Source organism: Rhinolophus sinicus, chromosome 3 (genome assembly GCF_057876585.1).
Source record: "Rhinolophus sinicus isolate RSI-liver-muscle chromosome 3, RSI-T2T, whole genome shotgun sequence".
NCBI classification, from domain to species: Eukaryota; Metazoa; Chordata; class Mammalia; order Chiroptera; family Rhinolophidae; genus Rhinolophus; species Rhinolophus sinicus.
Genome location: NC_142503.1, coordinates 184,796,023 through 184,806,391, shown reverse-complemented (window position 1 = coordinate 184,806,391; position 10,369 = coordinate 184,796,023). Strand labels below are relative to the sequence as shown.

General features: G+C 35.2%; 1 long non-coding RNA gene across 1 annotated transcript; it reads right to left on the bottom strand.

The window, feature by feature from the left end:
• Positions 1 to 1,977: 1,977 nt before the first annotated feature.
• On the bottom strand, positions 1,978 to 9,953 carry LOC141570519 (uncharacterized). The gene is made up of 4 exons (XR_012494574.2): positions 9,724 to 9,953; positions 9,060 to 9,141; positions 7,984 to 8,143; positions 1,978 to 2,570 (listed from the first exon to the last, which is right to left on the bottom strand). It is a non-coding gene; the product is annotated as an uncharacterized LOC141570519 (long non-coding RNA).
• Positions 9,954 to 10,369: the final 416 nt, after the last annotated feature.

The following is a 10,369-nucleotide window of genomic DNA, read 5'->3' as shown; positions in this document are numbered from 1 at the left end:
GTTGTTGTTGTTGTGAATAGAAGCAAAGATAACACTGTTCTAAGGGAAAAAACAGAGTTAGAAGAGGTTTTGTTGTTTGGTTCTTGTCTGGGACATGGCCAATTTAAACACAGGGAAAGGAAACTAAAGAATAGACAGATGGAGACATTAATACGCAGAAGATGGAAGGATTAACTTAGTAAAGTGGAAAAATAAAATAGTTGTTCTCCTGAGAAATGCAGCAAACTGGTAAGTATGAAGAATGAAACAGGGAAAATCCACGTAAGGGCAATTCTTTGTTGTTCCTGAATGAACCCATGCTGGAGAAATATCTGGTTGTTTAAGGTCAACAATGTGATATAAAATATTTGTAATATTATTTATTCATCTTAAACTATTTTTAGTGAAATTATTTAGCAAAGTAACACAAAACAAGGAAAGCATGGATGATTGTTTGAAATTCTGGCAAATACCTGATGCAGGTGGAAGCATAAACTAGTAAAAATTATTAGGAAAGGAATTTGGCGCAATGCATCAGACCTTGAAAATGTTCAAAAGTATTTACTCAATACATCCATTTAACAAAATTAGCCCTAAAATTATCAGAGGTCTCCACACAGATTCCAACCCCTCTGGTATTTATTACAGTATTGCTTCTAAGAACAAGGAGAAGAAAACATTAAAAAGCACATTTACTAAATTGCGATATGCCAATAGAATGGCACATTATGTTAGTACTTAAAATAATCTTTTAAAATGGTTTTAATGTGGGAAAATGTTGTGAAAGTGTTATGTAAAATAGCATCATTTTATTCTATTGAAATGTGGCTTTTTATGTGTGAGAAAGAATGTATGTGTCCAGGAAAAAAGATTATCTATTCACAGGTTTGAGAAAGTTTTGTCTTTTTCCTCACATAGTTATACTTTACAGATCATCTTTAATGAACATGTATTACTTCAAATTTTAAAAATGTGATGTGTTGTTTAGGAACCAAGGGAGACAGGTTAGTCTTATCTTAAAAAACAACTAAACAGTCAGGGACTTTTAGAGATTTTGACTATTCCTCATGAATACCAATTATCTGGTCTTCATAAAAATACCCTTTGATATTTACTACACTATATCCCTAGAAGCTTATTAGTAATGAAATACAGATCAGTTATCTCCAGGTAAATAAACAAACATAAATTGGTGACATGAGTTGTCATGCACGTGACACATAGAGGCCATAGAGTGCCAGAACTGACATCAGAACCAGGGTTGAACAGTACCATTTTACCCCCACCTTACAAAAACGTCTTGCAAGATGACTTTGCAGGAGGGGATTCAGTAGAAAGGTACCAATGAGTACGACATTGAAATTATGGAGTTAGACAAATTACATCATTAAACATGTGCCTCCACGCTGGGGTTCTGGACACAGTCTCTCAAGGTGGAAAAATCTGAATCCTTTCCTGTCTGCAGATGAAACATGTTTATCAGATAATGGGACCTAGGTTACTAGTTTATATGAACACATATAAAATTTCCCATTAAACACATATTCCCAACTATTTATTTTGTGAATATTTTCATTGAAGATATCCAGAGATTTACCCCAATTTTCAATTTAATATGCGACTAATCATCACCTTGCTTTGGCAAAGTATGAGTCCTAAAACTGTATCTGTGTAGGTAAAATAAAGATTGTGTATTTTTTTAGATAGCTCAATGGTCATAGGTCTCTCAGCTGATTTTGTCAGTAGCAGCCCTTTCCAGCCAAAAGCAAAATTGTTTTCTTTAGGTTTCTTTTGTTTGAGCCACCCCAAAAATTAATTTAGGTTATATTTCATTTTACACATATGGGAGTAACTCAAGTGAATCACAATTTCACAAAGTGTTCTATTAGATTATTTTTTAAAAACTGTTCACCAAATGAAGCAAAGGGCAAGAAGATTTCCTCTCTACAAATGTGATAAACCCTGTTCTCTGAACTTTAATGAATTTGTTTGTTTGTTTGTTTGTTTGTTTAGTCACTGTCATTCCTTTTAAGACTTCTTTTGGCCTCTGAGTTGATTTATCTCAGGATACAGTTATTAACTTACATGAAGGAAATTATCTGAAGTTATCTTTTAAATTGACGTGAACATGGTATTTGGTGTTGCCGGCCAGGCAGATCACAGGAATACCATGTCTTAGAAATAATCCTGGTAGAACCGACGCGGGCATTTCCATTTCTGTGTATGTTTTATTTGATGATATGTTTCTTTCTTCACCTTCGGTTTCCTGATATATTTCACTTTTGTTACTGGCATTTGCACAGCCAATAACTGCCTTGGACGATGACCTTGGTATTGTCATAAGGATAATATATTTTCACAAGGGTGAGTTCTTCTTGGAACAATTTATTCAGTGGATTAGACTCTCCCACATCAGAGCTCAGCAGGTCTTCCTGTTTCAACTGTCTGCTAGTCTAAGATTTATTAGGCTCTTCTCAAGGCACTTTTCACCAGATATATTTCATTTTGCAGTCTTCTTGATGTTTTGCAGAGAGAGTATAGTGAGTTGTAAATGTTATACCATACGTGTTGATTCTTTTTAAGTGCACATGCTTTGAAAGAAAGTCAATGAATTTCTAGTGTTCATTATTTCATTAACATTGCCTCAAAAATCTGAAATGTACATATTAGAACAGAAAAGTAATAAATAAATAAAAAAGAAAAAAGACAACACAACAAAAATCTACACAGAAAAAAACCACTCACCTGAAGCAGGAAGTATTGACCCTGTTGTTTTTCCTTGGATGTGCTTTTATTCTCCATTTGCTTCACATACTCATCACTCCTAGTCCACTCTCCACCCTTCCCCTTCCTGCTTTCTGCCCTTGAGTTGATCCCCCCGCCCTCTCCCACCCAATCCCTTGTCAGATTTCCAGTTGGATTTGTCAAATATGAGGCACTGGGGAGTTTCAAATGATGGAGAATGAGAGAGGTTGGGTATGCTTTCCCCTGGACCAGTCCTGATTCTGTCAAGCTGATGGCAGTGGCTGTTTCCTCCAGCATATGGCTTGTGAAGGCAGACCTTCCTCTTGGCCTTCAGGCCAGGAGTGGTGATAGCTTTCTGCTATTGCTAGTCTCCAAGAGACTTGCCTCAACTTTTCTTATTGGGGACTTCAGAAAAAGACTTTTGAACCATCTCAATTTGAATCAATTTCCTGAGGGGACCTTGACTGATATGTGTGCTGTGGGTCTAGGGTTGTTGAGTAACTAGAAGGTAATCAGCATTTCAAGATGAGTTGTTTGCTTGTAATTGTTTGTTTGTTTGTTTTACATCCTTTTTCTATGAAATACTCTTATGTATTTAGTGAAACAACAGAGTACTTAATATTGTGCATTTCAGGTGTGCATGTCTAAGCAAATAGAGAATAATAAACTTCTAAGCGTTTGTACAGAAAGAAAGAAAGAAAGAAAGAAAGAAAGAAAGAAAGAAAGAAAGAAAGAAAGAAAGAAAGAAAGAAAGAAAGAAAGAAAGAAAGAAAAAGAAAGAAAGAAAGAAAATAAGAATTGTTTTCCCTTGTATTTACTGGTTTCATAAAATGAGCAAGATTCTAGATCTTTACACATTGTTTGTTTACATAGCTCACAAGATAAAACAGACTTTGATCTAGCTCCCACTCTCAAATTATATGTTTTCTACTTCTTTACCCCCACTTTCCTTTACTCAGCTAGCATGGATATTGACTGACTGCCAACAGAAGATGAATTGTTTGGTTTTAAAAGATTTTCCTTATTTACAAACATTACACAAATAATCTTGAGAGAGCCACAGATTATTCATTAGCTTTTATGACTTGGTTTTGCAATTTTTCTTCTATAGGACAAAAATGCTTTGGTGAACCACTTTTAAGTGGTCAGATTATGTTGAGGAGAAATAACAAACTATTCACTGATCCGTTGCCTACCAAAATATTTATTTTGCCATTATGTAGATCTAGACCAAGCAAAACATCACAGTCTGGAATTTTCTATGTCATAGAAATCATTATAATGCAGGCTCATTCTAGAGTCTTGGGAAAAGGCCAATATAGAAGTTTCTCACAAATCATAGACCAGAGGATGGTGTGTCGCTAAAGTTTCTGAGTAGTAGTAAAGACGTTTGCAGTCAGAAATTATCAAGAAACTCAAGCTTATATTTCAAATATTGAGACTGCTACATTGAATTAACAGAGGAACATTAGGGGACAGAGGACAATCAGAGTCACCAAATTACACCAAACTAAGGAATATGAATTATGTCATAATCTACTATGTAAATGGCACCGCAGATTTGTTCAGTGCACAACCTAACAATAGTGCATGTGCAAAGATCCTGATAGAAACCATGTTGCCCAAGACATTATACCAACTGAGAACAAGCTCAAAGGAGGTGATCAATGTATAGTCATTCAATTGCGTTTAATTAATTTAAATCAGGTAGTAAACCCAACTATTCAGCTTCAGATTCTTATCTCTAGTTCTGAATCATTCAATCTAATCTAGCAAGTCATTTTCTTTACCACGTAAATGTACCAGTTCTTTTATGGAAACCATTTTCTGTGGCAGAGGTCAGCAAACTTTTCTGAAAGGGCCATATCATAAATATTTTAGGCTTGTGGGCCATATGGTTTCTGTCTTAATCACTTAAATCTGCACTTGTAGCATGAAAGCAGCTGTGGATAATACGTAGACAAGTATGGATGTGTTCCAAAAGATATTTATTTATACACGAGGCAGTTGTCCTATAAGTAGTAGTTTGTCCATCACAGATGTAGAAACCTCTACAGTTGGGTATGCAAAATAAAACACCACTAATATGACATCTTTTACATCTTTTCTTTTGTAACCTAATGACCTAGTTGTTATATACATGCACACACTGGGGGTGCTAAAAAAATGTATACAAGTGGACACTTTTATCAACGTTGCTCAAGTAGTAGTTTGCTATAATCAGAAGTGTCTGGATGCTGATGGTAACCACTTTGAGCATCTTTTGTAATTGCAGAAGTCAAATGTGACATGCATTCACCTTTTGTTATTGGTATATATTGAGTATTACAATTTTAATACAATTTTCCTTTCTTAAAATGTGTATACATTTTTTGGCACCTTCAGACATACTAAAACCAATCCTCTAGAAACAGAGCCAAGAATCTTTGACTTTATACTAATGTGTACATGTAAAGTTGAAACTCTGTGAAACCATGCTAATAACATAGCTTTAAGTGAGCGATTTTCAGACCTTACGAAGGGCTGAGAGACATAAATTTCAAGCATCCAGACTGTAGAAACCTCATTCAAACATTCAAGGCAATCAGTAGAGACTACATAAGAGTCACACTTTAGGAGTAAGACTAGACTTAGCCCTCACACTTTAGTCTTGCCCTAATAAAGCTTAAAACCAAGCCTAGAAAGGATCAAGCCTACCAAAACAAACCTCAACACTTTTTAAAGGAATATAATAAAATCTCTTACACTCAATGCATCATTCATTATATCAGAAACCCATGAGAAGTTACTAAACATGTGAGGCAGCTGCAAATGCGACCCAAACCCAGTAGAAAAATCAGCCAACAGAAACACAACCAGAAACAACAAAAATGATGGACTGAGCAAAAAAGAACTTTAGCTATCAACTACAATTATACATATGTTTTGGATTTAAATAAATCATAATGAGGACAACACTGCAAGATATATAAAATAGACACAAATTTGATTTGAAAGGTTTATCAACCAAAAGCAAGAAGATAAAAATAAACAACTTAAGAAAAGAAAATCAGAGATACAAATGAATAGAGATGATTTTCAATTATAAGAATAATTTTATAATAATACTGATGACAACATAATTAAAATGGAAATTTCTCTAGAAAAATATTGCTTTGCAAAAATTAACTCAAGAAGTATAGAAAACCTAAACAAGTCAATAAGCAATTAAAGAAATTGAATTGTTAAACAATAATTCTTGACTAACTTCCCCATATCCTAACAAAAACAATAAACAAAAACTAAAAAGAAAAACAGCAACCTCCCAATTGTTTTCTCACACAAATTTTACAAAACCTACAAGAAACAGAAAACTGACATATTACTCAAATGACTTCAGAATATACCAAAGAAAGCTTTCCAATTCATTAAATGAAGATGATGAACAAAAGAAATAAAATATTAGTCCTGTCTTATGAAGTATGACAAGTTCACGAACTCATCCTAGAAAAGGTACTATATACCTCATCGCTGAATATCACTATGGTCACCTTCGAAGTACTCCCCTTGGGAAGCTATGCACCAATGCCAGAGCCTAGTCCACCCTTCAAAGCAATTTTGGAACTCTTTTTCTGGAATGGCCATCAGAGCTGTCATCGTATTACCCTTCATGTCCTGAATGTCATCAAAATGTCTTCCTTTAAATATTGGTTTTATCTTCAGGTAAAGAAAGACATCCTTGGGTGTCAGATCAGGTGAGTAAGGAGGGAGTTCCAATACAGTTATTTGTTTACTGGCTAAAAACTCCCTCAAAGACAGTGCCGTGTGAGCTGGTGCATCGTTGTGATGCAAGAGCCATGAATTATTGGTGAAAAGTTCAGGTCGTCTAACTTTTTCCACACAACGTTGTCAGCCCTTCCAAATAGTAAACTTGGTTAAATGTTTGTCCAGTTGGTACAAATTCATAATGAATAATCCCTCTGATATCAAAAAACATTAGCAACGTTGTTGCAACAAGTTCACGAATTTAATGATCAGACCTCGTACTTCTATAATACTTCGATGCTGTCATTAAATACCTATATTATCTTGGATAAGTTATTTAATCTCTATGAGTGTCTGTTTTCCCACCTATAAAAGTGCTTGTGAGACCAACTGTGTATAGGCCAATCCTAATCTGAAGGCACACCTCTTCCCCCACTTTATTCAGTAGAAATGACCAGGTCTGATTTAGCTCAGTGAAAGAACCAACCCTTAAGCTTTAAACACCTCCCCCTTTCTAACAAGTCCACATCCTTAACTAAGAAATGTCCTCCGTTTCAGAGACACAACAAGGTTTCTTGGTTTCATCCCTAAAAAATATGTGGTCCCTTCCTACTAGAATCGTAGCCATGCATTGCAGTCTGGCTTTTCAACCCGTCAGCATCTCTCCATGATGTATGGAAAGCTGAGATTCCATGTGCATTCTGCAACTTCTCTGCTCGTTGGTTTTACCCTCAACAAACACTGTTTTCTATTTGAGTGAAAATGGGGTGGTGTGAGTTTATTGCCCCTTGCATAATACCTGTGTTTACTATGCTAATTGTGAGACATAAAGCAAATATCATCCGAATTTATTATGAATTTCATTAACTATTATTGTTAACCACATTTTGTTCTGACAGAATTCTATTCTCTGTATTTTGCCACACCATCATTTTTCTTGCCTTTTACATCCTTCCATTTGACCTTTTCTCTCTATTCACCTTTGTGTGTTATAAAGTATTATTTTATTTTTTGGGATTCAACATTTCAGAATAGTATAAGCTGATGTGTATCTTAAAACAGAATTGGACACGTAAGACTGAATATTACCCAACTTAAGCAAGAAGAAATTTCCCTGTCTTATTACTTTGTCCTTCACTGACAGAGCAGGGCTGAGATATATGTTTGCACTATGTTTTCTGTCTGCCTTGGATTGCTGTAATGAGTTGAGCTGTCAGTGGCGAGTATGTACCAAAAGGACTATGAATATGTAGAACGCAACAAGATAAGATGAACCTGAGTATGTAACATTGACTCCAAGGACATTGTATTTCTGGGTTACACCATATTACAAGTATTATTAAGTAATGTTCATTTTTCAGAGTTGTTTTTTTTTTTTTTTTCACTCATTGTTATGAACGCTTCCTAGTGCAAGTGTATAAAAGATGTTGCTCTTGTGCGATCCCGACATCCATCAAAATTATAAAGTAGGGCGAAGGGAAACAGACATGTATAGAACACCTATTAGTAACTCACCACATCCTTTCCTAGCTTTCCTTTTAAAGCTTTGTCCTTCACATCCTTCCACCACCCAAGTTTTCAGCTAGTGATTCATTCAGCATCCACAGAAGTAGCTCATTTTAATGGACTCATCATTTTAGCTACCACATCAAAATTTCTTCGTACTTCATTCTCTCTGAGGATGAAATGGAAAATGACTACTAATAAAAAAAAAAAATTAGAGCCTAAACATTTACAAAGGATTGTCATATATAGATTGATTTTACTGTGTGAATCTGACAAACAGACTACAAGATTTGAAGGCCAATCATGAAAGCAAACACTTTACATTTTTACATGGAGCTTTTCTAAAAAGGAAAGTGGCTATATACTGAGAGAAAATTTATGGAAGGGTTATGCTGTGCTGGAGAGGCATTTTTGTTAGGGCTACATCCATCTGAATTATATGTTGTCAGAACAGTGGGTCATGACAGGATTCCCCACCATATCCCATTTCTTAACTATGAAAAGTAAGAGTGAACTTTTTCTCAGTACCAAAGTTCCTTAGACCTTAGGAGTTATTCTGTTCAGATTGCACATGGCAACCCATGTGATTGATGAGCTTTAAAAGTGTACAGAGAACATATGTCTACACTGATTTCATTAAATGCTCTGTAGGGTTTTAATGCTTCTGGTTTCCAACTTATTTATAGACATTTGAAGAATGCCTCATGGGAATTAAAAAGATGCAACCACAAGGATTTTATTCCTATTTTGCAATGTCAAGTAAAAATGAGTAATCTATAAAAATCCATGCAGCTAACAATGTTTCTTACTGTCCAACAAATCATTGATTCTTGGCTTATAATTCTGAGAAATGTTTAGCCCTTGTCATTTTAAGTTAAACTACTTATAACAATTCAAGTCTAAACCTCAAGAAGAAGTTATGAAACCATGTCCTTCGACACTGATGCCCTTTGCAGGCTCTCTGACCCTTAGGAGGACATTTTCCAATTAGCTTTTAAACCAAATAATAATTTTACCCTGGCTCTGTAGGGCTACTATGTCTTTAAAATCTGGAATTACAAAAAAATTGAAGAAAAAAGGCTTACCTCCTACTTCAAAGAAAACCATATATGATGGCTCTAAGATACAAGCTAGCTTCCTTGTCATGCCATTCAGTCACGTCTCTACCTGCCAAATATCAGTGATAATAAGAATATGAATCATATATTAGCAATCTGTTAGCAGGACCAGGCCATCTTTCCTGTTGGTTAATATACTTGTTTATTGCAATGCTACTTAGAATAGTCTAAGAGAACAAATATCAATTTATTACACTGTTGTCTTAACTCTGTTCCACCCACCCACCCCACTGTAGAGTGGGAGACCTACGATTCTAGGCAGTGTCCTAGTCACAGTGTCCCAGTCCCAAATGCCTAGCACAATAATAAAAGTCTGTTAAATGCATGCATGGATGGATGAATACGGTTTATCTTGAAACAGATTCTTTTAACAGCATCTAAATCATTTGTTGATAAAAATAAAAACTAGTAGGGCTTGAAAATATAAATAGATGAATGAATAAATAAGTAAATAAATGTACCGAAATTAAAGTTTCTTTTAATTGTTCCTACCTAAATTAAAATGTTCTTACATGTTATTATGGACACATAATGATTCACATATGCATGTATATAAATGCATGTGTATGTGCATGTGTGCAAGGTCTGACAATTACGTTCACAAGCTCATCCTAGAAAAAGTGCCACATACCTCATTGCTGAATGTCCTTATGGAAGTACTCTCCTTGGGAAGTTACGCACTGACACCAGCGCCTAGTCCACCCTGCAAAGCAATTTTGGAACTCTTTTTCTGGAATGGCCATCAGAGCTGTTGTGTATTATCCTTGATGTCCTGAATGTCATCAAAATGTTTTCCTTTCAATAGTTCCTTTATCTTCAGGTAAAGAAAGAAGTCATTGGGGCCCAGATCAGGTGAATAGGGAGGGTATTCCAATACAGTTATTTGTTTACTGGTTAAAATCTCCCTCACAGACAGTGCCATGTGAGCTGGTTTATTGTGGTGACGCAAAAGCCATGAATTGTTGGCATAAAGTTCATGTTGTCTTAACTTTTTTCACACAGCCTTTTCAGCCCTCCCAAATAGTAAACTTGGTTAACTGTTTGTCTAGTTGGTACAAATTCATAACGAATAAGCCCTCTGATATCAAAGAAAAGTTAGCAACATCATTACAAGTTCGCAAACTTGATTTTCAGATTTTCGTATGTATATAAATTTAAGATGATAGTGCCTTGGAAAATAGAGTTATTTCTTTATGAAAAGCATATAGCTGTCACCATATGTGAAAAATTGATTAAGCTACATAAACCAGTTGAAATTACCACAAACATTGAAAAGA